We start from the raw sequence: 23608 nt of genomic DNA on the forward strand, positions 1-23608 counted from the left end.
GGCTGAACAGGAGCCAGCAGTGTGCCCAGGGGGCCAAGAAGGCCAATGGCATCCTGGCTTGTGTCAGCAATAGCGTGGCCAGCAGGGACAGGGAAGGGATCTGACCCCTGTCCTCGGCACTGGTGAGGCCGCCCCTCGATTCCTGTGTGCAGTTTTGGGCCCCTCACTGCAAAAAGGACATTGAATGACTCGAGCGTGTCCAGAGAAGGGCAACGGAGCTGGTGCAGGGTCTGGAGCACAGGTCATACAGGAAGCGGCTGAGGGAACTGGGGGTTGTTTAGTCTGGAGAAGAGGAGGCTGAGGGGAGACCTCATCGCCCTCTACAGCTACCTGAAAGGAGGGTGCAGAGAGCTGGGGATGAGCCTCTTTAACCAAGTAATAAGTGATAGTACAAGAGGGAATGGCCTCAAGTTGCGCCAGGGAAGGTTTAGACTAGATATTAGGAAGCATTTCTTTCCAGAAGGGGTTGTTAGGTGTTGGAATGGGCTGCGCAGGGAGGTGGTGGAGTCCCCATCCCTGGAGGTGTTCAAGAGTAGGGTCGATTTAGAGCTTAAGGATATGCTGTAGGTGGGAACTGTGCTAGGCCAACGGTTGGACTAGATGATCTCCAGGGTCCTTTCCAACCTAGGTGATTCTGTGATTCTGTTTAGCTTGGCACAGAGGTCTAAGCTGTCCCTTCCCTTTTCAGCAGAACATGGTGAAACTCTTGACTCGTAGTCTGAAAGCCTTGCCTGGCCCAGCTTAGGGACACAACCTCAGAGCACCTTCCAAGTGTCTGTGCTCACTTTGAGATGCCCACACTGGGCAGGGAAAAGGAAGTACAGGCGGGGGCACTTCCAGCACCACCGAAACACATGTGCATCTCTGCACCACCTCAAGTAGACAGCTCCTGAAAGCAGAACTAAATGCAACCACCACATGAATATATAAGTGAGCAGGCTCTTGCTACCTGAGTTGGAAACCTGGTCTAGTGCTTGCATGGAAAGCCAGGTGCCTTTAATGCCCCAACTTTTGCAGGTTGTATTTTGAGGTCTTTGTTCATCATGTACAACTTGAGGTGTTCGATGTTGCAGCAGCAGCAGCAGCAGCCCAGATCTCAAGGGCCAGTTGCCTTTTGCTGCAGCTGGTGTGGTTGAGATGTGTCTAACATCTGATGCCAGTAGCTGTTCAGCAGAGTTTCAGATGTGTTTCCTCTCTGTAACATGAAAAAGAAAAGGGTTTCTGTTATATGTGCTGAGAAAAGCCTTCCCCAGCCAGCTGCACCCTTCAGAGCTCTGTTTGGTATACATAATCATCTGCTTTGTAATGCATATTTACTGCAAATGCAATGATGTGCTCTGTTTATAAAATACCTGCAGAAGGCCCCACCCGAGCACACCTGTGTGCAGCTGCGCTGGGTGCCTGCTAGGAGGTGACTGCCATGCAAGCTGCCCCACGGCTCCTCAGAGCTCCTGGCCTATGATGGTAGTGATAAGCCGTCCCCCCAGTATTGCTGCTGTTTCACAGCTGCCAAAAGATAACAGCAGATGCTGCCATGCTGGCGAGGAGCTGCAGCAGCGCAGCTTTGCATAATGACAACAGAAAGGATAGTTGGTGATGGTGAGTGGAGTCAACACAACCAAAGCACACGACACCCCCAAAGCTCACCATGGATGTGGCAGGGATGGATGTAATGGGCATCTTGCTCCGCTGTGTCTTAGCTTTCGCTGGGTACTGCTTACGTCCGGCACAAGATGTAACGCTTATTCATCTGTATGCAAAACTGAGTCTGGGTTTAGGAGAAACAAAGGAGGCGGCTGTGGAGTGCAGCAGGCTATGAAAGTGGGAAAACCCCACATGGTGAGGGGAGAGGGGTCTCGTGTGTGCACTAGGCACCAGCAAGTGGTGCTGGCAGGGTAGGAGAAGTAGAGGGGGATTTTGCTTTCCCTTCCAAGAAGTAGCGGGTGCCTTGCACAACATACCCCCTACACAGCATTGGGGAAGGACAACGAGGGCATGAGTGGGACTTTCTAACCTGGGTTTGAACTCTTAGTGTGCAAACCATGTTGCTGTCATGGTTTCAGCAAGAGCGGCTTGCCAAGCCAAACCCCTTGTAATTTGGTTCACCTGCACCCTTTTCCTGTGTAGATGACTGAGACACAGAAAGAGTTAAATCATCAGGCGACTCAGGCCGTGGAAAACATCCACCTATCTGCAAATGGAGAAAGGTTGTTTTTTTTTTCCTAGGGTGAGAGGATCTGTGAGGCGTCCTGAGGAACAGGACTCTGGGTTCGGTGAGGGCTCAGAGCACAAGCCACAGGGTGCCTGGATCCGTCACCCACAGATGACCCTCCCACTCACATTCAGACCAAGTTTGGGTATGTTTAGATGCAGAATTTGGGTTCAGTCCCATCTCTGGTGCAGCCATGTGTGCCCTATTGCACAGACATGGCGGCAAGCCCGAGGGCTGGAGCACAAGCCGCTCTGGGACCATGTGGTCTTAATTTCCTAATGCAGGATTCACTTATGGGGGATTTTGTATGAGGGTCCAGCTTCAAAAACTAAGACAAATGGTGCTGTGTGCTCTACTGACCCCGATAGTCAAAGCAGATGGATTTAAGTGTTTCCAAGGTAAAAGTTGGGTAACCATTGATCTCTAGAAATTGTCCTTCTGATACATAACTACCTCGCTGCTCATCTCTTCACAATGGGGGTGCAGTCCTTAGGCACACTTCATGACTGTGGGTAATTTCCAGCTTAGTAGAGGCAGCAACAGCTCAAAACCTTTGCCAGGCCTCTGTCACGTGCTCTGCTTTATCTGCTCCGTACGGTACTTTCTTTATGAAAATGTACATGAGGCCAAGATGTTTTTCATGTTCCACGTGGCAGATAGCAATAATCGGGCCAGATGAGTGAAACTATTTGTATGCAGCTGAGGTAGACTAGATAAGGCTTGTGCAAATAAAGGGTTGCCAGGCTGGTATGGATGGGGATAAAACTGCCAGTCTCTTTCAAAGGCTCTGTCAGCTCAACCCAGTTCAAACCCAATGTGATAGAGGCTGCAGACTCATGGTATATTCAGAGTGTTGTATGAGCTTGATACATGTGATTTGTATCTTTACAGTTTTGTTAGCAATTGTATTCCTGCCTAGGCGTGTGAGATAAACGAGCGCTCCGTGACAAAACTCCAGGTGTTGAAGGGTAATTAATGCACATCTTCAGAACCGAAATACCACCAGCAGCAGTCACCAGGAAACTGCAGGCCCCACCCCAAAAAATGGGCCTCACTCAAAGTCCCTATCAGACAAGAGACCTGAAGTTGCATAGCACCAGGGCTGAGCAAGACCTGTCACCCTGGGAGTGATGGGCACCAGGCTGTGGCTGGCAGACTGGCTCCAAGAGGGGCTGCACAAGATCCCTGAGCTACCTCATCCCCAAGGATGGGCTCTGGGAGGAAGATTGCCTTTTAAATGCAAGCAGAAGAGGTACAGCACAGTCCCTGGGGGACCTGATGCCAGACTTTCCAAATGCCCAGTACTTCTTAAGAATGTAGACCGTGTGAGGGAAGTAACACATGCAGAATAGTTGGAAAACATTCATACTATGTTGAAGGGTACAATATAACAAGCAATTTTTAAAATTGTCACTTAAAAATTGTATTTAATTTCAGGTCATTCTAAAATTGTATTTATTCTACAGTGAGTAAGCTGGCATGACATACCAGGACAAGTGAGTCCAAACTCCTGTCATTAATAACTTACAGAAATGGTCAAAGTTTAAAAAAAATGGCTGAAGTCAAATATTTGCATTCATTACTAGCAACTCCCCTAAAATATGCATTTTTCTTTTTCTTAAAGGAAAATCACTTGTTTAATCAATTCAACTCTCCTTTGAATGTTTTCTCATTCCAGCAGTAACCCATCTTATCTGGTAGCTTATCAGTATTATTTTCTGAGTGAAAACCATTTCCTAGTATTTCCTTGTATTCATTACAGAGGAGCTGTATGTAAGGTAGAAAAGTTGTGGTAGTGTAAAATGGTAGAGAAGCACACTCTTCAAAGTAGGTTCTTTACATGATTAATCAGGAGTATTATTTTTAAAGTATGGAAGACTGTCCATAGGCCCTGGCTTATGCCCAACTATTTAGTCATAAGTCTTAAAAAGAAGCCACCAACCTTGCTTGATTTTTTTCTCACTTTTAAAAATTATCTGTTTTAAAATATTTGACAATAGCTGATTCTGGAGGAAATAATGAATGCATTTAGCATGATAAACAGTATACAGTCACAGCTGTAAGCAAGAAACAGCTATTTACAGATCTTTGCACACATCCGTAATCCATTCCACTACATTTCATGAACACAAAAGCCAAGTTAAACAGAAAAAATCTAAAAACCCCCCTCAAAACAAAACAAAAAACCCCATTCATCCAGAGTAGTATTGCAAAGTCTTTAACTAGACCAGGAAAGGACTAATAGTTTATCCAGCTGAGCTGTTCAAGCCACAATTGCAACTGCCTTTTCCAAACTTCTGGGCTCAGAAAAGAGGTCTAGACTGAGAACACCAGGTTACCACGACCAGGGTTTTCTCAGATTTGACCCATTCTCTCCAGCTCAGCTGTCCCTTTGCATGAATTACAGGTGCTAAGAGGAGCCAGGGCCACCAAAGGGATGAGAGTGCTTGGCATCCCCCCAGCCGTCTGGGAGAAAGGAGCACTGACATCTCCTGCTTCCCAGCCCCATTTCACCCCTCTGGACCATGCCACTCCCCTAATAAGGTGGGAGCTGTAATCTCCACTTCGGCAGGACACTGACCCTCAGAAAGGACCAGTGGATCTGGCTATGTAGATGCCACACTAACCTAGCTCTTAGCAGCTGATCTAGGGATGCAGAGCCATCAGCCAGGACATGCCAACACCTCTTCTGATAGACACCACAGTGCCGGGAGTGGGAGCTGCAGGAAGAAGCAAGCCATTCTTGCCACACTGGAGATAACAAACAAGATGAACACGGTCTTCACAGGGATCTGCAGAGGCAGGTGCTATGCTCCCAGGGATGAAAAAGAAGGTATGAGGCAAGGCAGGAGTGGAAGGAGACATGAACTGCCAGCAAGGGGGAGACTGGAAGATGCAGACCTCCAGCAGTAGACGGTTCCTCCTTTGTGGATGCCAAAAGTGACTGTAGTGACTGGGTTGATCCCAGGAGACATGAGCCTGCAGAACTGCTAACCAAAGCACAGCCCCGCCAGTGGGTCTGAAAGCACCAGAGCATTCTTGCAAAACACAGCAGGCACTTCGTATATCAGGAGATGTTATTTGGTTGCAGTCTGAGGGAACTTCACTGTGCAAAATAAGCTACATCACAGCACTCTCTCTTCTTCCCATCTCTGGTCCCTTCAAAATGGAGTAAAATGACTCAAGCAGAGAATATAAAGACACCAGGACTCTGGACTGTTCTTTCTGCCTGTGTCAGCCCTCCCAGGCACTGTCTGATTTTTAAGCGGCTCATATCCTGACCTGAAGTGGTAAGTTTTGAACTCTTTATTCTGCTCTTCTTCCCTTTGGGAGGCACGCAGAGCACAGCTCATTAAGTTAGATTGGTTTCCATGGACAAACCATCTGCTGGGGAGTCATCATGCCTGTGTCCCATTCCTTCTGCTCAGGGGGAGACAGGCTTCCTCATTTCAGCCTTCATCATTTCACTCAGCTTCACTCAACGGAGGTGTCTGCTTTAGACTGGAGTTGATGAGAACAGCCGTGATGGCTGGGCCATGCTGGACCAGATGGCAGACACCTCCTAACTCAGTTTCCATTTCCAAGTTACTTTCGACTGTTTTCAGAGAGAGAACAAGCCCCACTGTGGGGCTGTGTGTCTGTCTCCTTTCTGCTCTCTGTCAGTTGGGTAGAAAAGGCATTTATAGCTGATGCTCTTTAGGTAGTACCAAAAAGTTGTTCTTAGGATTGAGAAATTCATCTGAATGTCCTTTTTTTCTCAGTTTCCTGAGAAGGAGGAAGTTGAGTTTTCTTTGTGAGTTAGGCATGGGGTGGACTGGGATTTATCTCTGACCTGTGAACAACTACAGTTCACACACCCATGTCTATGCTAGTCACTCCTTGCAAGAAGGTGGAGTGAAATGTACATTTTTTTAAACTCCATTCACCCAATCTGCTATGATTTTTCTTGAGGGTATGGTGAGCTTGCATCAACATTTCAGCTTGGTTCACCCATCAGCTCTCCAAATGTTCTGAATTCTTGATGATGCCATCAGTGGTTTTACTTGAATGCCTGCTCTTCAAGAAAATATTTAACCAAGGGCTATCACCCTGACTGAGAAATGCAAAGTATGCAGGCGCATCTGAGCTAGACAAGGCTGCAGTGGATATCTTGGGAAGGTTTGCTCCCAGCCCAAGTGGTGCTGACCCTGGTGATGAGCAGCTGCGTGTGCCTTTGCCCTGCTGGGAATCCTCAAGTGGCACAGGGATGTGCTGGGAAGGCTGCAAATGCTGCTTACCAGTGGCAGAAAAATCTTACAGCAATTTTTCCTCCAGAGAAACCCACGTGTCTGGTTCCTGGGAGCTCTAAAGCGAGTGTGGCTGCCTTCAGCAAGGCTGGGACCTGGGCAATATCTTGGGGCACAAGGGAGCCCAGGTCCATGTGTGGCTCCCATCTGCCTTGGGAAGGGCAAGTGTATGTTGAAGCAGAGGAAAAATGCATCTTCCTTTCCCCACAGTCCCACACCTTTTTCTTGTGGCAGAGAGGGCTGGGTGAATAATCCTGATTTCCCACACTGGAGTCACTCATGTTCTGAGCAAAACAGAAAACAGGAGCAGGGTGTGCTCTCAGTCTCTGTATTGCCACCAGGGAAGTCAACCTTTCTTCCCCTTCCTCTCCTCCTCTGGCCCATATCACCCCCTCCACCACATGGAAGAAAAGCATCACAACTTACAGACCCTCCATCAGGTAAAACACCTGGTCCAAGGAAATCTCTTGCCACTTCCATTGGCTTAATGTAGCGAGCGTCAGGGAGCTCAGAGGCAGTGCTCTGCTCCCCCAGCACAGCTCTCCCTGCACTGAGCAAGGCTTCCAAGGCACTTGCAGGATGAAGGAGGTGCAGCACCCAGTGATGACCATTTCTCATCTCTCCACCTTGTCCCAGCACTTCAGGTTATTCAAAACCCGAGCTACCAGATGCAGCTTCCACACATTCACCAAAGAAATGCTGCTTTCAACTTCTCTCCTGCAGGATTGAATGCAACACTTGACCTTAATCCAAAAATAAGGTATTACAAAGGAGGCCTAGAAAAGAGGAGGGGGTGATATGGAAGCCTTCAATAACTAGAAGTTGAGAATTATGAGTTTGGATATTTCCAGACTTGAAAACTTTAATCTCATTTCACTGTGGTATGTTCCCTGTCAAGCCTCCATATAAAGCCTGAAATCCAGTGCCAGATTAATTGTCTCCCTGAGCTTGTAACCTGAACTTAATCACAAACACAATCCTGGAAGGAACACACAGTTTTAAATTAAACTTTTCTTTAAAACAAAACCAAAAAAAATCAAACCCAGAACTTCATTGCTATGGACAGAGTGATCATCTTGTATTAAAAGCAAAGGATTTAGGAGTTTTCATTTTGTTAGGGGCGTTCTTTTGTGACCAGGCACAAGACACTCACCTTAAAGTCTCAGACCCTGCGAGATGGGACACAGTTTACCAGGGGACATTTAAACATGGGACAGTCCTTTCTGTCTAGCAGGGGTGCTGTAGGGCAGGACACACCAATACCTTGAATAAGGCCAGAGCCCTGCTGAGGGTGGATGCTGGGGAAGTGCAAAGTTTCTCACTCACAGCTCTCTTTATGTGTGGTCAAATCTTTGCAAAAGGGCTATGTTGCAACTGCAGGGTACAGATCCTTTATCTTGGTGACCTATAGCAGTAGAGATTCACACAAGATACCTGCAGCCTGGATCCACCTGGAGGAGATGGCCAAGCTTATATGGCATGTGCTGAGGCCTGTGACCCCTGGCACAGCTACCTACATTAAAACTGGATAGATGTGTCTTTAGCACAGGCACAACCCAAAGTTCCTGCACCCGGTGAGATGTCCTCGTACAGGATGCACCACATAAAGCATGGAAAATTAGTTCAGTGTGAGGAGAGAGGGAAATGGATATCAGGCTCTCAGTGTATATGTGCATGTGTACGTGTATAATAAAGTGACAGAATAACAAGAAGGGGCCACCATACTATTCTCTCACGCTCTTTGGGAAATAAGTGGCCTTTCAGCAGGCAGCTTTATATTAGCTGATTTCTTAGGTATGCAAGTTATCTAAAAACAGTTGCTCCCTAATCTGCTCTCATCAGCTCCAGGTTATGGGAGTTCATAAATCCATGTACGTTTGACGCTAATGGAAAATCTGCATCTTGGCTCCCTGGGGTGACCCAAGTGCATGACAGTAACAAGTGAGCTATGCATTGCTTGGTTTGCCCACAAAATTACAAATTAAGAGAAAGAAAAGAGAGACAAAGGAAAGAGGTTGGTAAAATGGCAGCATTTATATTTGTTCTGCCTGCAGCAGCCTTCACTTCCCAGAAGCAGACTCTCCTTTCAAAGTCCCCGCCAGCACCAACCACAGTTACTGAGGGACTTTGTTCGTTTGTCGCAATGCTCTAGCTGGGCAAGAAAGTGTGATTTCAGACAGCTGGGGGATGTAAAGTATTTGCCTTAATACATCTAATTTATCATCTTCTCCCCCCGGCTGCAGGGGAGGGAGAGAGATACTGAACAGATCATTCCAGAAGTGTAATGAAATGAGGCAGATGAAGTGGGACGTGATGCAGTTCCCTGTTCCCACAAACTGGCACATACGTGGAAACAAGCTGTTTCCAAGAACTCCAGTTTGGGAACTGTCTTCAGTCTTTCCCCAAACTCTGGCTCCAAATGGTTCAAAAGAAATGGAAGGAAACCATGGGCAGTGGAGAAGGGAGAGAGCTTTTGCTTTTCTTCAAATTTGCAACTTCTATCATGGCTTTAGGTCAGGAAGCACATGAACAGGGCATCCTTGTGACACCCGAGTTACCTGAAAATGTGAACAAGAGGAAATTTTGTCAAGCAAGTGAGGTCTCCTGAGTAGAACCTGTGTGCTACTTGCCTGTGCTTGTACAGAAAGCCATCTGCTATTTCTGGGGAGGAGGAGGAGTCAGACAGCACAGTCCAAAAGGTCACTGTGCCAGGTTAGTTGGTGAATGGTGAGACAGCACAGCGGGAATAAGAAGCCAGTCAACAAGCAGGCCAAGGAAGAAAAAAACCACACCAAAACCAAAAATATTTTTACGAAGTGTTCATCCCTTGCATGACTATAGACCTGTTTGGAAAAGCAGCTCTAAAGGGTTTCACAAACATCAGTATCTTTCTGATGGGGGATGATACCTCCCAGGCTACTGGGTAGAAAGCTGAGGAAGAGACTGAATGATCACTGGGTACGGAGGCACCCGTGTCATCTGTAACAAGACTAATAATGTTGTTTCTGTAAGTAAAGGAGCTGCTTTCACACTGTACAGTGGCTCAGTCCCTTTCAGCTTGGCTTGGATGCTTCAGTATGCAAAGGGTGGCTGGAGAGTATCACAGCCCAGGTGGGTTACTCGAGAGGTGTGAGCCCTTCCCAGAGCAGGGTGCCATTAGATTAGGGAGTTTTGCAGCAAGCAAGCAGTCACTGTGGATCTGTCCCATCTGTAGTCATGGCCATCCATGCCGATTAAGTCCAAAGCGATACCAAATCAAACTGGTGCCGCTTGCAGTGACTATTTCTGTGCTAAGGCCTTTCAGGTCCAAAAAGATGATGGTGTCTACAGTCTGGCTCAAGTCCCCAGCCATCTGCAGCCCTGTGCAGGGGTGCTGAGGAATAATTTTTTAATGTATGATGGATACTCATGTTTCCTATCTGTCAACTACGATATAAGGAACAAGATCCCCCAGCTGAGGCCATCTGAAATGCTTCTCGCATGCCCCAGAGCCATGCCCAGTGGCAGGTCAGACTGAGCAAGAGCGTGTGATGGAAACCTACACCTACAAAGTGTCCCTGACATGGGACGACAGGCTGAAAGGAAAAGAGAAAGGGGTCAGAAAAACAGAAGCAGTGATGCAGCAATAACAAAGCTCACACCTGGATCACTCAGACTTAGGATGGTTTGTTTTTTTTTTCTTTTTTTTGCATGAATGCAAACATTTAAAGCCAAAGTCTTGAACAAGTCAGAGCTACTTCATGCACACACACACATCCAGCACAGAAATCGCTCCTCTTAACACCCCAGTGTGTGTTTAGACTAGTATTTTATTAGAAAGGGGGAAATGGAGAGACAGGGAGGGAAGCTAATGGCACCCTGGATGGAAGAGATCCCATTAAGACCCCCTGCTGTATAAAGTGTTGAAACTGCACTGGGATGAGGGCTTCCTGAACTGCTTCTATTAATACAATCGCACTTGAGAGAAAAATAAATGGTTTTTTGGCTGGATGGTCTCAGAGGGTTGGATGGTCTCAGAGCAGAGGATTTCAAGCTTGTGTTAACAATAAGCACAGTATATGTTATTGGATTCATTTATTATTCAGCCATCTATGGTATAAATGACTGCATACCCTCCTCACCCCAGTGTTGGGGTTAAGAAGAAGTTACTTTGCTTCCTACTGTGGACTGGGGTTATGGGTTGCACTCACCTCTCCCACGTTTCTGCAGCTGTCTTTAACATCTCTTTTTAGCCAACTACTTCTGCCTTTTCCTCTGCTCACAACTCCCCTCCATTTTTTTTTTTCCTTTATTGTCTTCCTATCTCTCCGTCCTTTCCTGTGCTTTTCACCTTAACATTGACAGTGTTGCCACTGAATATCCAAATGAAGACAGTATTCATCTAAAAAAATAAAGTAAGTTTGGGGTTGTTTGTTGGCTCCCAGCAAAATGTTTACAGTACCAGACTGTCTCTGGGAGACAAGAAACCAGAAGAAAGATGGGGCATTCGCTTTGCAACATTTGGGATTTTGCAACAGTTCTCATGAATTGAATGCCAATTTTCTCCAACTGGTTCGTGACCCAGGCATTGTAATGAAAACAATGGCTGTCACTGGTGCCAGTGTGTGTTCCTGGTCCATAACCTGAATGTCAAAGCAGCACAGCTATGAGATAAAAGGCAAAATGGCACAGCTGACAGAAATCTCCTAAAGGGCAATAGGCAAAAAGTGTCAGAATAAAAGACTTTCTTCCCCAATTCGGAGAAACTCTGATCAGAACGATCACAGTTTAGAGGTCTACAGAAGTACAACAGTAAATATTCTTTCTTTCTTTCTTTCTTTCTTTCTTTCTTTCTTTCTTTCTTTCTTTCTTTCTCTCATTCTTTCTCTCTCTTTCTCTCCCGCTCTCTCTCTTTTCTCTCTCTCCTTTTTTTCCCTTTCTCTCTCTCTCTCTTTCTCTCTTTTTCCTCCCTCCTTATCTTATCCCCCCACATATCTTTTGTAATTAGTTTTCATTTCACAAGCATTTCAGTCAGCCATCTGCTCCCTTTGTGTTTCCTTCCTCTGCTTCTCCAGGCCCTGATACATGGCAGTAGTCCTTCCCAAAGGTAAAATTTCTTTCTCAGTGGCCATGGTGGTAACAGTGAATGCAAAAGAGGAATTTGCAGATTCATGGATGACACCCTGAATTTTTGATGTGTCTCTTACCATTTCTGTAAGCACACAGTATTTGCTATTGCCAGCACCAGGACAAGAGACTAAAAGCAACCTCTGGTCCCCTGTGCCTGGTTGCTCTCCTCCTCTGAGCTTGTTCTTTCCATTTTGGCTCCAGAAGCAGTATCTATCCCAGGAAAAGCTTTCTCAGCAGTGAAACAGAGATGGGTAAAGCATGGGGAAGAAACTGCAGGGCACAACACATTTGAGAGTGCCATCGTTTTTCATTGCCAGGATATTCATCCTTATTTTACTGATAAATTCCAACACACAGCCAAAATTAGCCTTGCTTCTTGACCTCAGCACAGCCTGGCCAACTCAGCACCCCAAGAACATGAGATGAGTAAGTCAAACAGACCTTGTGTTTAAAAGATGTCTTTTGTTCTTTAACCTCCAACCACAAAAAGCAATGTATACAAAACTCAGAGAGATGTGAGACAAAAGGAGATCGGTCTCTTCTGAGCCTGTGGCCTCCTAGCCCACAAAGCCTGGGCATGCGTATCCTCCCCAAAAGGGCATCATTCCCACATGGGGTCAGGACCAACTGTTGGGTCAGGCTTAATCACACACTGACTTGCCAGCTTCTGTCTTTACTGTTCTCTCCAACATGACAACTGGTTTTAAGTAAGTTTTCTTTCTTGTCCCTCCCCCTCATCCCTCACAGATTCCCATTATCTTCGCAGCCTCATACCAGAATGGAGGAAGACATTTTCTGCATCTCTGCTGTTCAGAGAAAGCCTTTCCCACACTAAACTTCAGACTGAGTCCAGACACCATACCACAAGCCTGCTCCATGCTCAGCTGCCTCCCAGTCCTTTCCTCCTCACATCTCACAGCAACTTAGAGGCTCATCTCAGGGAACAAACAACGAGAGGCGCCTGCATCTCTGTATAAGACAGAATGGTTTGGTGGCAGTGGTGGGGATAAGTGGTTGAAAAAAAATACACTGGTGGTCCTTCAGTGATGCCTGGAAATTAATGCAGCTATCAATTTTACTTTATCACGAGAGTGCACAAAGGAGTGATCCCCAGAGATTGGACTTGGGGCAGGAGACTGGTATGAGGGGTTAGAGTAGGGAGAGGGTGTTTCTTGGCTAAGATTCTCCTAAAGATATTAAACATAATTTCATGTCCTGAAAAAGCTTTCCATAGGTGCTGTAAATCAGAGCCCAATTGCTTTAATAGGAAAGGCAAGACTGTGTTATGGCTGAAAACTTCGTTCATTGCCACAGGTATTTTGTAAATCACAAATGTTTAACTTTTTCTACAACCAATATTCATTGAAAGCATTTTTCCAGGTCTGCGGTGTACTGCAAGCTAATAGAAGTTGTACTATGGGTATGCTTTAGGATCTGTGGTTCATTTGAGTGCTGTCATAGATTTCTTTAATCTGGCCGAAATTGCAGGTTTCAAGTAACCTTCAGTATTTAAGCCAGACGCCTCCAATTAACTCTGCTCCTTTAGCTGAACATACCAGGGAGGCCCAAGGCATTAAAATGAGTTGCATGAAGAAACCTACCCAGAACAAATATAATTACAACCTAAGCTTATTGTTCACAATGGCCTGACCTCCAGATGGTAACTCACACAATTAAAATGCTTTTATTTTTTCAAGAAAGCAGACCAGGGGATTAAAAAAAAAAAAAAAAGGAGAAGAAAAAGAAAAGCCACACACGCAGTGACTCCCTCAGCTTTCCTCCCTGCTCCAGCAACCCAGCACCACTACTTACTGCCTGGCTGCCCATCCTCTCCTGGATTCAGCAGCTTGTGCCCGCTGTGAGACATCCAGGCATCAGTGACATGAGGTGGCATCACCCCAAACACTGACCCAGATGTGTGGCTGCCAGGTGGGGGCTGAAGCCCCCCTTCACCCCCTGGGGGAACGCAGGTGTGGCTCCCGGGGGACCTGGTATTTGGGATAGTGTTGCCCAGATGGGCTGCAGGCAGCCTGATGTGCTCAACGCCTGGCCAGGTCAAGGACACAATGTTCTCGCCCACTGCCAGTGCTGCCGGGGAGATAAACGCTGTGCTGGTCAACGGCTTATCGCTTTCTGCAGCCGGGCGGCTGGCTGCGCTGGAAATCGGGACACCTACCTCTGGAGCCTTCGCTGCCAGGTCGAGCCCAGGGTGTCTGGAAAAACAAAGGGTTTCTGTAGGTGCCTGTCAAGGGGTGATATTGGAGGATGGTGGGGAGGGGAAACCCTAGAAATTGCAGAGTTTTAGCACAAATGTGTTTTAAGGCTAGGCTGGGTTCATCTGACTGTTGTTCGTGTGTGCATAAAATAGTTATGGATGCTGGGCTGAGCCAGCCTTCCAGCTCCACAGTAAAATTTAAATGGGAAGAGGTGGGGAAAAAAAAATCCACAGGCTAGAGGAATTGCAGGAATGAAATGCTTAAGTAAAACCGGCACATTTTGTCGCTTTGTCTCTGTGCTATTGTGTCCTCTCTTTCAGTTAAATTGGGAACTGCTTATCATAGCAATACTCAGTACTGGCATCACAGCCTGGGATGGAAGTACAGTTTTTTCATTAGGTTTGTAAGTCAGCTGATGGAAACGGCAAGGACAAAAAATTAGTATATATACAATTTCTCTTTTCTTCTTTCTCTCAGGTTTTGGACACTTTGGGTCAGTTGCATGACACTTAAAGAATGGGCACACTCTATAGGGAAAAAACCCCTATAGACACATGCTTCAGTCTTCTTCCACTATCTGAACCAAGAGCAGTGGCTTGTTCTAACTTTAAGCAGAAACATAACTTTCAATGAAAGATGCTGAAATTACAGACCTGCAGTTGAAGGTCTTTGTATACCCACAGAACAGTTATGTCAAGAGGAAAGCTGCACCCACCAGAGAAGTATTTGTTCTTGCTCTAGACTGACCTGATTTGCAGACTCTGCCCCCAGCAATGAGGGCCATTTCTCTGTGCTCATTTATTTGCTGTGACAACTTTCAAGGGTACCACATGCATAATAATAGTTACTTTCTCCCTCACATTGCAGACAGATGTCCTGTGAGATTCTTGCCAGCAATACAGACCCAGCAGAAGGAGGAGAAGCCTGGAGAAAACACCTTTTTGTCTGTATGTGAACCATGCCTATCCTTTACCCTGTGGAAGGGGAATTGCATACTTGCTTGTGCCTTCACTGATCAAAGCCTTGAGGTCAGCACTGTGTACATTCAAATCCGGGCTGGAACAGGCCCAGGGAGGAGGAAATACCTCAAATTCTGTACTCTGCAAGCACATAATTAGCTATAGCTATGTGCCACCCAGGGTTACTAGTAGAAGGAGCCACGTCCCAGCTTCCCATCTGTCTGGGGGTGGCTCCACCACACACAGTTTGAAAGGAGGGAGGGAAGAGGCCATAATGCTGGCTCTTGGATGGCTCAGTAGCTTTTCTCCTGGTGTCTGTGCAGCACTGATGACTTTGCCTCCAGGACTGTGGGGAAATACCTGCTCAGGGAAGGTGGGCTGGGCCTGAAGCTTCTTTGCCTTCTCCCACACCACCTCTCTCCTCTTTTCCACACTCCTGGGAGGAACTGAAGCATGATGCATGGTCAAGAACATAACACCTATACATGCTTCCCTGCCTCTTGCAACCCTCTCTCCCTCCATGCCCAATACCCTCCTCCAGCCCCTCAGTTTCTCAGCCTTTCTCTTCCCAGCACAGCTGGTTGCTTTCAGTAAAAACATTAGAAATGTTTTGACTGAAACCCCAAAGGGATACTCAGTGTGGGCAATTTCAGTTCAAACTGTTCATTTCTGGTGAAGCTGAGATGTAGTTGAAACAAGGTCTATGACAGAAAGAGCCAAGGAGGCAGCCAGAGGCCAAACTCTGCCTGTTACAGGGAGGAGAGTTGAACTCTGCTAGTTGGGACTGACAGGGACAGACCACAGATGGCATGCACCAGCTCTAGCATGGCAGACCAGAGTGCAAACAGAAAGGACCAGCATGGGAGACAGGGGAGGGAAGGGATTTCACCTTCTGAGATGCTCTCAGAGCTACTCACGGTCCTTATGAACTGACAGGAGTGAGCCACTAACTTTCAGAGAGCAAAGGAGAGATCCTGCTCATGGCAGCTCTTCCAGGAACGAAGAAATAGATTTAGACTGTGTGGTGGGGTTGCCTGTCTCCACCTTCTTCCCTGCTGCCCTTTTCCCTCCAAGATTAGATACCTGCAGCTGTCAGTTCAGGTTGTGCAGGTAACAGTTTTGCTGCCTGTGACTGGAGATGGCAAATCCTGATTGCCCAGTAATCCTCAGCCCAGGGACAAGGGAATAAAAGGAAGACCCAGCAGAGAGCAGAACACACACTGCCCATCTCAGGAGATTGATCTGGCTGGGGAAACTCAGTCCACTGGCACAGCCATGTTAGCAGAAACATTCCCCATGGAGGTGCTTTCAGAGGAGATGGCAAGCTCACAGCTACAGTGATGCTGACAGGGGTAGTGATGTGAAACCTCCTGGGCAGATACTCTGCTACTCAGCTTTCCAGTGTAGCCAACTGCAAGAGTTTCGTGCATAGACATGGACTTAAGCTGTAGCCGATGAACTCATAAGCTCCTTATTAAATAACGCAGCGCCTGTTTCTGCTGATGTAAATAGATGTATTTCTCCTCTGATATGGGTTCAAGGCTCAAGCTCTGGTACTTACCATCTTACGCATACCAGTGCTAAGCAGTATCACTTACCCTAGAAGAAAAAAGATACCAATAGCCCAATAGTTGCTCTTTTGTGCATGAAACAATCCAAAACTGCATTTAAAAGTGAAAAGCGCATGATTGCATGCCACACGATTAAGAAATTATTTATTTCTGGTCATCTTGTGTCCTTAAGAGAGAAATTGTGATCACGGAAGCAACTGCTTCAAAACTACAGCACAAATTTTCACCAGTCTGAACATTTTTGAAATGTCAGAGGGAAAAAGGAGACAGACGAAATCTAAAGCCACTTAGGGAAAGTTAAAATGCTTGGTAGGAAGCCGCGGTTGTTGGCTCAGCGGTCCTGTAATGCCACATTATCTTCCCTGAGCCCACTCTTGTTTCAGGCAAGGAGCCTTGTACCGGAGCCTGTGTGCAGACGCTGACTCTGGGAGCAGCAGTTTGCTGCCAAGCAGCAACTTTCCGCTTTCCAAGCCCAAAGCTGTCAGTTTGCTTACAGCAAAAATGCAATACTCCAGCTCACCAAGGAGCCCGACCATCCGCAGAAGGTGAGAACAGCTGAGATTTGGGCTTCATCTAGCACCAGGGGAGACAGCAACTTTGTCCTTGCAAGCATCTGTCACTGCATGGAGTTGGGTGAAAAGCCGGCAGAAGCGACAAAAAGGGAGAGCTATCTGAGGGAATTAGCTCAGAAAAAAATGACTAAACTCATGCAGCCAAGGCTTACTGTTCACTGGAGCGAATTTGGCAGGCCCGCCTTTGTTTTTTAACATTTTCTAGCGATCGTAAAAATAATCCTGTCATGCTCTGCGAAGGCAATCTCTGGAAGACTAGCAGATGAAGAACTTATCTTCTTGACTCAAGATTTGATGAGAAGATGTGCTGAGCCATACTTTTTGGCTGAGGGAGCACTGATTCATAAAGTTGGGGAAAGAAAAAGAAAGGGATGGCTCTGCAGCTAAAGAAATGGGTGCTGAGATGGAGCAAGTGTGGCAGACTGACCTGGGTGGCAGCTGCAGGTTACACAGAGTAATACTGTCCTCCCATGTCAGCATGGACTAAAATCTGGGCCTGTCCCCCATGATGGTTGTGCACAAGGCCTGGTATGATAAAGCCTTGATCTCCCTTGGAGCCTGTGAGCATTACCATATAACAAGCACACAGCCACCCTCTGACCTCCTGAAATGCTGAGCACTCTCTGCCCTCTCTGGTCCTTCATGCCCAAAAGGTGGGTTTGCACCTGTCAGACATATATAGAGAGAGGTAGGTAGGTATATATGTATATATATGCATATGTATATGTATGAAGTAATTTTATTCAAATTCCTCAAAATGCATGCCCAGACTTAACATGGCTTTCCTCAAGCATGACAGCAGCAGCTGTCTCCCTGCAGGGTCCCCATGAGGGGGGCAGCCCTGACCTGCCACTCTGCTCTTCCAGAGATGGGTCAGGTTATTTATGAGGGGCTTTCAGTGTAAAACCATGGTGGAGTGCCATCTGCTGGGCATGTACAGGGCTCTTCTGGCACTGGAGAGGAAGAAAACGAAGAGAAACCCCCCAAAAATAGGTTGTGTCTGTGCTAGGACATTAAACTTCCTGAGACCCTTCCCCAGACAGCTGACAGGGAGCAGACCACAGCAGAGCTGGTTCACCCTGCAACTCAGCATGACTCTGCAAAATGCCTGATGGAAATGGCCCCTGGCTCCCACCAAGCCATCCAGGCTATTTTCTCAGGAGAATCCCAGTGGATCCAGGGCAAAAGCATGCCAGGGACCATCCTGATGGTGTGACTGTACCAGTAGCAGGGATGTATCAGCAGCAGCCAGTGCTGAGGGATATCGTCTTTGATACTGTCTTTGAGTGATGTGCATGTGATGGACCAAGCCAGTGCCAGGGAGAAGAAGGATGAGCAGGTTTCATATCACAGAATTGTCTATGGGTTGGAAAAGACCTTGAAGATCATTCAGTCCAACCATAAACCCAACACAGAGTTCCCAACTACACCGGATCCCTCAGTGCTAGAGCAACTCCACTCTTAAACACCTCCAGGGATGGGGACTCCACCACCTCCCTGGGCAGCCCATTCCAACGCCTAACAACCCCTTCTGGAAAGAAATGCTTCCTAATATCTAGTCTAATCCTTCCCTGGTGCAACTTGAGGCCATTCCCTCTTGTCCTATTGCTTATTACTTGGTTAAAGAGGCTCATCCCCAGCTCTCTGCACCCTCCTTTCAGGTAGCTGTAGAGGGCGATGAGGTCTCCCCTCAGCCTCCTCTTCTCCAGACTAAACACCCCCAGTTCCCTCAGCCGCTTCCCGTACGACCTGTGCTCCAGACCCTGCACCAGCTCCGTTGCCCTTCTCTGGACACGCTCGAGTCATTCAATGTCCTTTTTGTAGTGAGGGGCCCAAAACTGAACACAGTAACCTTAACTATCTTGCACAGCAGCTTTGAATCACATCTGAAGGTATCTGCTTTTGTCCATCAGCTACTTAGAGATCTTGCCCCCCTAAATGTACAGGCACCCCAGCTGACTGCCTGAAGTAGGCTGTGTTGAATCCCCAATGCTTAAAATCTCTGCGGGGAAAATCACCTCCTTTTGAGCCATTCCTCCCTGATGCATCTTCTCTGATTCATCACAGATGGTGACAGTTATTGAAACCTGATTCACAATTGCATTATGTTAACCCACCTCTGATTACAGTGTGAGCGAGGAATACAAAAGGAGGAGGGGAAGGAGAAGGGGAGAATGGGAGGCAAACTGCAAATTAAGGGCAAATCACAAGGTTGGTTTAGGCTATTGTGTGAATGGGGGTGGCTCAATTTTCCACCATGCTAGGAAACTGAGACACATACCGTAGTGCCAAAGACTAAGGATCTTCAGGATAACAGCTATTGAGATCCCTGCTTTTTGTCCTGTTAGAGAGCGAACAGCCTCCACACATTTCCGTACTGCTGCAGTGTTTCTGTCCCACCACTAAAGATCCTGGGAACAAATGGAAAAATATACGGGGACAAACTTTGTCAAGGGCTGTCAGAAAATGGTTATAAAAGGACTGAATCTAAATCCATAAATGCTTTGCCAGCATGCAGTAACCACTAATTCTAGTTTCCTCCATGAAATACGTCAAAAGTAAGCTTCCTCTCCATCAATCAATCACCTCCCAAAAGTAGGAACAAGACCTTGATGGGAAGGAATGGTTAAAGAAAACAAGCAAAAAGTAACACGTCCTTCAAAACAAGCACATACTTCCCTGACTGTAGAGTTTTATTCATGTCCTTCCAGCCCACTCCAAACACAAACTTATCACCCCCGTTTTTTTGTGCCAAATCAATAACAGCTTGTGCGGGGATCGTGGAATGCTACATCTGAAAGCCTCACACACTTTGCTGAAGTAAAGGACTGATAATAATTAATAGCTGCCAAGGACATTAAGCCTTGTTGAGTGGTTGTTAGCATGGTTTTCCCCTGGACGCAGTTTAGATTGAACCTTTTCAATTTTCCTGGAGAGTGTCTGGAGACCAGGAGATTTTTCTGCGTTTTTGTGCACAATCCCCTGCAGAAGGTGAAGAGAACATCCCATGAAACCCTTGGACTGAAAACACTGCTGATGGACTGAGTCTGCACCTCTGCTAAAATCTCTTCTCATGCAGCAGGGCTGTTCAGCAGCACTAGGAAGGCACAGCTTTCCCACCCGTAAGGACGTCTGGGGTTTGGGTAGGTGAAGTAGCTCTGGACAGGATTTCATGTCACAGGGGAATATCAAAGCACTGCATGCCGGAGGCTGGAGGATTTGTTCCAGACAGTTTTTGCCTTTCGCTCTCATTAGTCAACCACTCTGATAGGGTTAGAAACCTTAGGAATTATGCCTGGATCATAAGCTGCCTTTATTTCACAGTCATTCTGGAGCTGATCCTAAAAGCAATGCTTTTGGGATCAACAAGTCTAATAACATCACTCAACACAGTAGCTAAAGGAAGCGAGAGAGCTGAAGGGAATGTTCAGCTCCTGGCTCTGCAACTGACTTTTGTCAGCTCCTCTCAGTCCAGGGGAGGAAAGTTTCTGAAATTTCCCCTTTTCTTTCTTTTTTCCTTGGGCTGGAACCAGGAGGGCTGCAGAGCCAGCAGGCACCAAGCACCTCAAAGGCTTGTCTTGCAGAAGGACAACCTGGTGGGTAGCCAGGAAAATAAATGACCTTGGCTCTGAACACCTCAAAGGTAAATCTGGGTGCTTTAACGTTTCTTGGCGGACAGGTGTTTTCAGATCATCACTTCAGCTTCAATTGCTACTTTAATTTTTCATCAGAAATGCTTGTGACTGCATGGGACACACCTCAGCAGGATGCAGTACAGAGCAATGCTCCAGCATCTGCCGTTTTCTTTGTGTTTTTTTTCTCTTTAATAAGACAAAAGTGCTCTTTTGAAGGTGCCAGTGCTTATGCTTGGGCAGCTGGAGCAAAGACCTTCAAACAGGCTGCTCACCTTGATTTTCCGAGAGTTGTGTGGTCATCCACAGGCTGTAGGATCAAGATATGGGATCAGGCCAAGTTCTGGCTAAGTGTGATCAACAAAGAAACTGTAATGGGAAATACACGTGTAGCAGCCAGAGCATGCTGGCAGGCTGCAACAACTCTAGTTGCTGAATGAGTTAGTGTGAGAGATAGCTGCTTATGGCAGGGCCCAATCTAGCTCTTATTCCCAACAGTCAGGAAGGCCAAAAATCCAGTCTAAACAAATGCAATTTAGTCCATTAGCAGACATCAGAGAAGCTACCTGTCTCGACAAAACCCAGCTATGTTTCTAATTAAGCAGGGATGGCTCAGAGTCACTGTTCTAGCCACTGTGGCTACAATCCCAAATTCCCACAACAAATTACTTACACTTCTCACTGTTAACACAATTACCTATTTATCTAACATCATCAGCCAAACGCTGGAGTGTATCTTCACACAGAAGTGTTATTGTAGCCATCACCTGAGATTTGTTTGAGCAGGGCTTGTGGGTTTTGCCCTTCGACATAAGAGTCCACTTACAGCCTGAAGGGCAGGAGTTGCTTTTTGAGGATAAACAAAGAGAGGCCAGTGGGGTAGCTTAGGCTTCCCCCTCCTTGTATCTCTGTTCTGTTGATGGTACCAGCACCTAAACAGACTTTTTTTGCTGCTATTCAACCAGCAGAAGTGAAGGAAAGCCACTCTCTCTCTTGCAGGCCCTCTTGCAAATTGGCTAAGGCAGGTATTTTATCCGGGGCTGCAAATGAAAGTTGCTTTACCTTAGCTGGATCATCCTGATTGTGCTATAACCAAAGCACTAATACATAATACCAGACTGGTATTAAACCAGCTAGCATGGGTACGAGCCCCGGCAACAGAGAGCTCATTGCCAAGCCCACTGAAAGGCCAGGGAGCGCTTAGGTGGTCGCTCCTCCTGGGCTTCCTGCTGCCAGGTCTCAACACGCGGTGCTCTGGAACTGACCGTGGTTTTCTTCCCAAGCGATGAGGACAGAAGGAACGGCCCATTTCTCTCCTGGCTGCTTTTCTAAACCCCTCCCCTGGTTCCTGTCCAGCCACCGCAGCTGCGGGTGACGGCTCCGGAAAAGAGGCGCCCAGCCGGTCTGACCTTCCCTCTCCCACAGGCAGCAGTGGAGGGCAATTGTTCTGTGAGGGAGAGCAGTGAAGGAGTAAAAGGAGAGTAAATCCTGATCTGCTCAGTCTTAAGTGGATAATGCTGTGAAACAATGAACTGACATTCCCAGGGTCCAAAAACACAGCTTGGACCTGGGCAGAACCTCATCTGCAAGAGACGTAGGGACAGTACTTTTCCTTTCTTCTTGGCTTTAAAAATAAGCATGCTCGCCCACTGCCGTGGTGGGCCACGGGTCAAGGGTCACTTGCTTCCCGGCTGTCCAGTTTCACCCTTGCTGGCAGGCAGAGAGATAATCCTGCTGTCATCTGTGCCTCTGGTACTTCACCCCCTGCCATCGCGGAGCTCCCTGCCTGTCCTGGTGTGCCCTGTGCTGCTGCACCGTGAGGGTCCTCGGGGCTGCTGTGCCCCTTCCACCAGTGCCCAGAGGGAAGAAGGGGGCAAGCACTTTGGCAGGACCCATGTCTGATGCAGGGTCTCTGGGCTCCATGCAAAAAGTAGCCTGTGAACTGGGAGGTGACTATCTCTGCCTTTGGCTGTAGGGATGGCTGGATCGGAGCTGCCTCCATGCAAGACTGAGCCCTCCACCCTGCTCCATGAGTCCCTGCACCCCTGCTCCACGAGTCACTGCACCCCTACTCCACGAATCCCTGCATCCCTGCTCCACGAGTCCCAGCATCCCTGCTCCACAGCTCCTCACAGAGGCCAAGGGGCAAGTGACAGGCTTCTGCCCGCTGGGCCAAAGACAGACAGACAGACAGCATGCAAGTGACAGGCTTCTGCCCGCTGGGCCAAAGACAGACAGACAGACAGCATGTGCTCCCTGTTGGGAAAAGACTTAACATGGGTTTGAGCTTGTCTGAGGCTAGGCATAGGGTGCCTCCAAGGGAAAGCCACGCACTGCTACAGCAGGTAGTGGAACTGGCAGTGCAGATGATGGCCATCTTCCTCCAAGTCAGTCATACTGGCAGGTGTCAGTCACTGCAGTGACAGGTACACCTGAGGGACTAAGGGTGCTGAACTCCCAGCCAGAACACCACGTACCAGCGAACTTGGATTTCTGCATCTCTGTGCAACAGGGAAAACATCCCCTCTAATCACAGCAGCCTCAGCTTGGAAACCTGGAAGCACAAAGGATTTGGGGTGTCTGCAGGAGCTGGAGGGGGGCTGAGGAGGAAAGGACAGAGCAGCACGGCCATGGACCAGCTTTTGAGAAAAGAAGCAGAGCAGGCAGAGGTATCTCCTGGCAGGGGCATGGCCTGGGGTGGTGGAGGTGCTGGACTGGAGGAGCCTGGGGGCACAGGAAGGGAGGATGGACAAGGAAGGAGTGGATGCTGGATGAGGAGACTGAGGGAAAATTGTAAGCAGAGCACAGTGAGAGACTTCAGGCAAGGGATGGGGCCTGGAGAGGTGGAGAACTGGGTGCAGAGCAGAACGAAGACTGGACAGAAGGTGAAGGAAGAGGTGCAATGGGGACAAGGGAAAGCACTGGGGAAAATAAGCCTTACCTTTATGAAGAACGTAACTTATTTTTTCTGTTAAAGCTTTTTGATTTTAATTAAAGTTATTCTCTTTTTCTCCTAGCTTTCTTTGCCTATTATTTCCCTCTACTTCTTTT

At 47.4% G+C, this 23608-nt stretch overlaps 1 long non-coding RNA gene across 1 annotated transcript; it reads right to left on the minus strand.

The window, feature by feature from the left end:
• Nucleotides 1-426: 426 nt before the first annotated feature.
• On the minus strand, nt 427-23574 carry LOC141971793 (uncharacterized). The gene is made up of 4 exons (XR_012635324.1): nt 23499-23574; nt 21823-22004; nt 19207-19336; nt 427-1195 (listed from the first exon to the last, which is right to left on the minus strand). It is a non-coding gene; the product is annotated as an uncharacterized LOC141971793 (long non-coding RNA).
• Nucleotides 23575-23608: the final 34 nt, after the last annotated feature.

Source organism: Athene noctua, chromosome 1 (genome assembly GCF_965140245.1).
Source record: "Athene noctua chromosome 1, bAthNoc1.hap1.1, whole genome shotgun sequence".
NCBI lineage: Eukaryota > Metazoa > Chordata > Aves > Strigiformes > Strigidae > Athene > Athene noctua.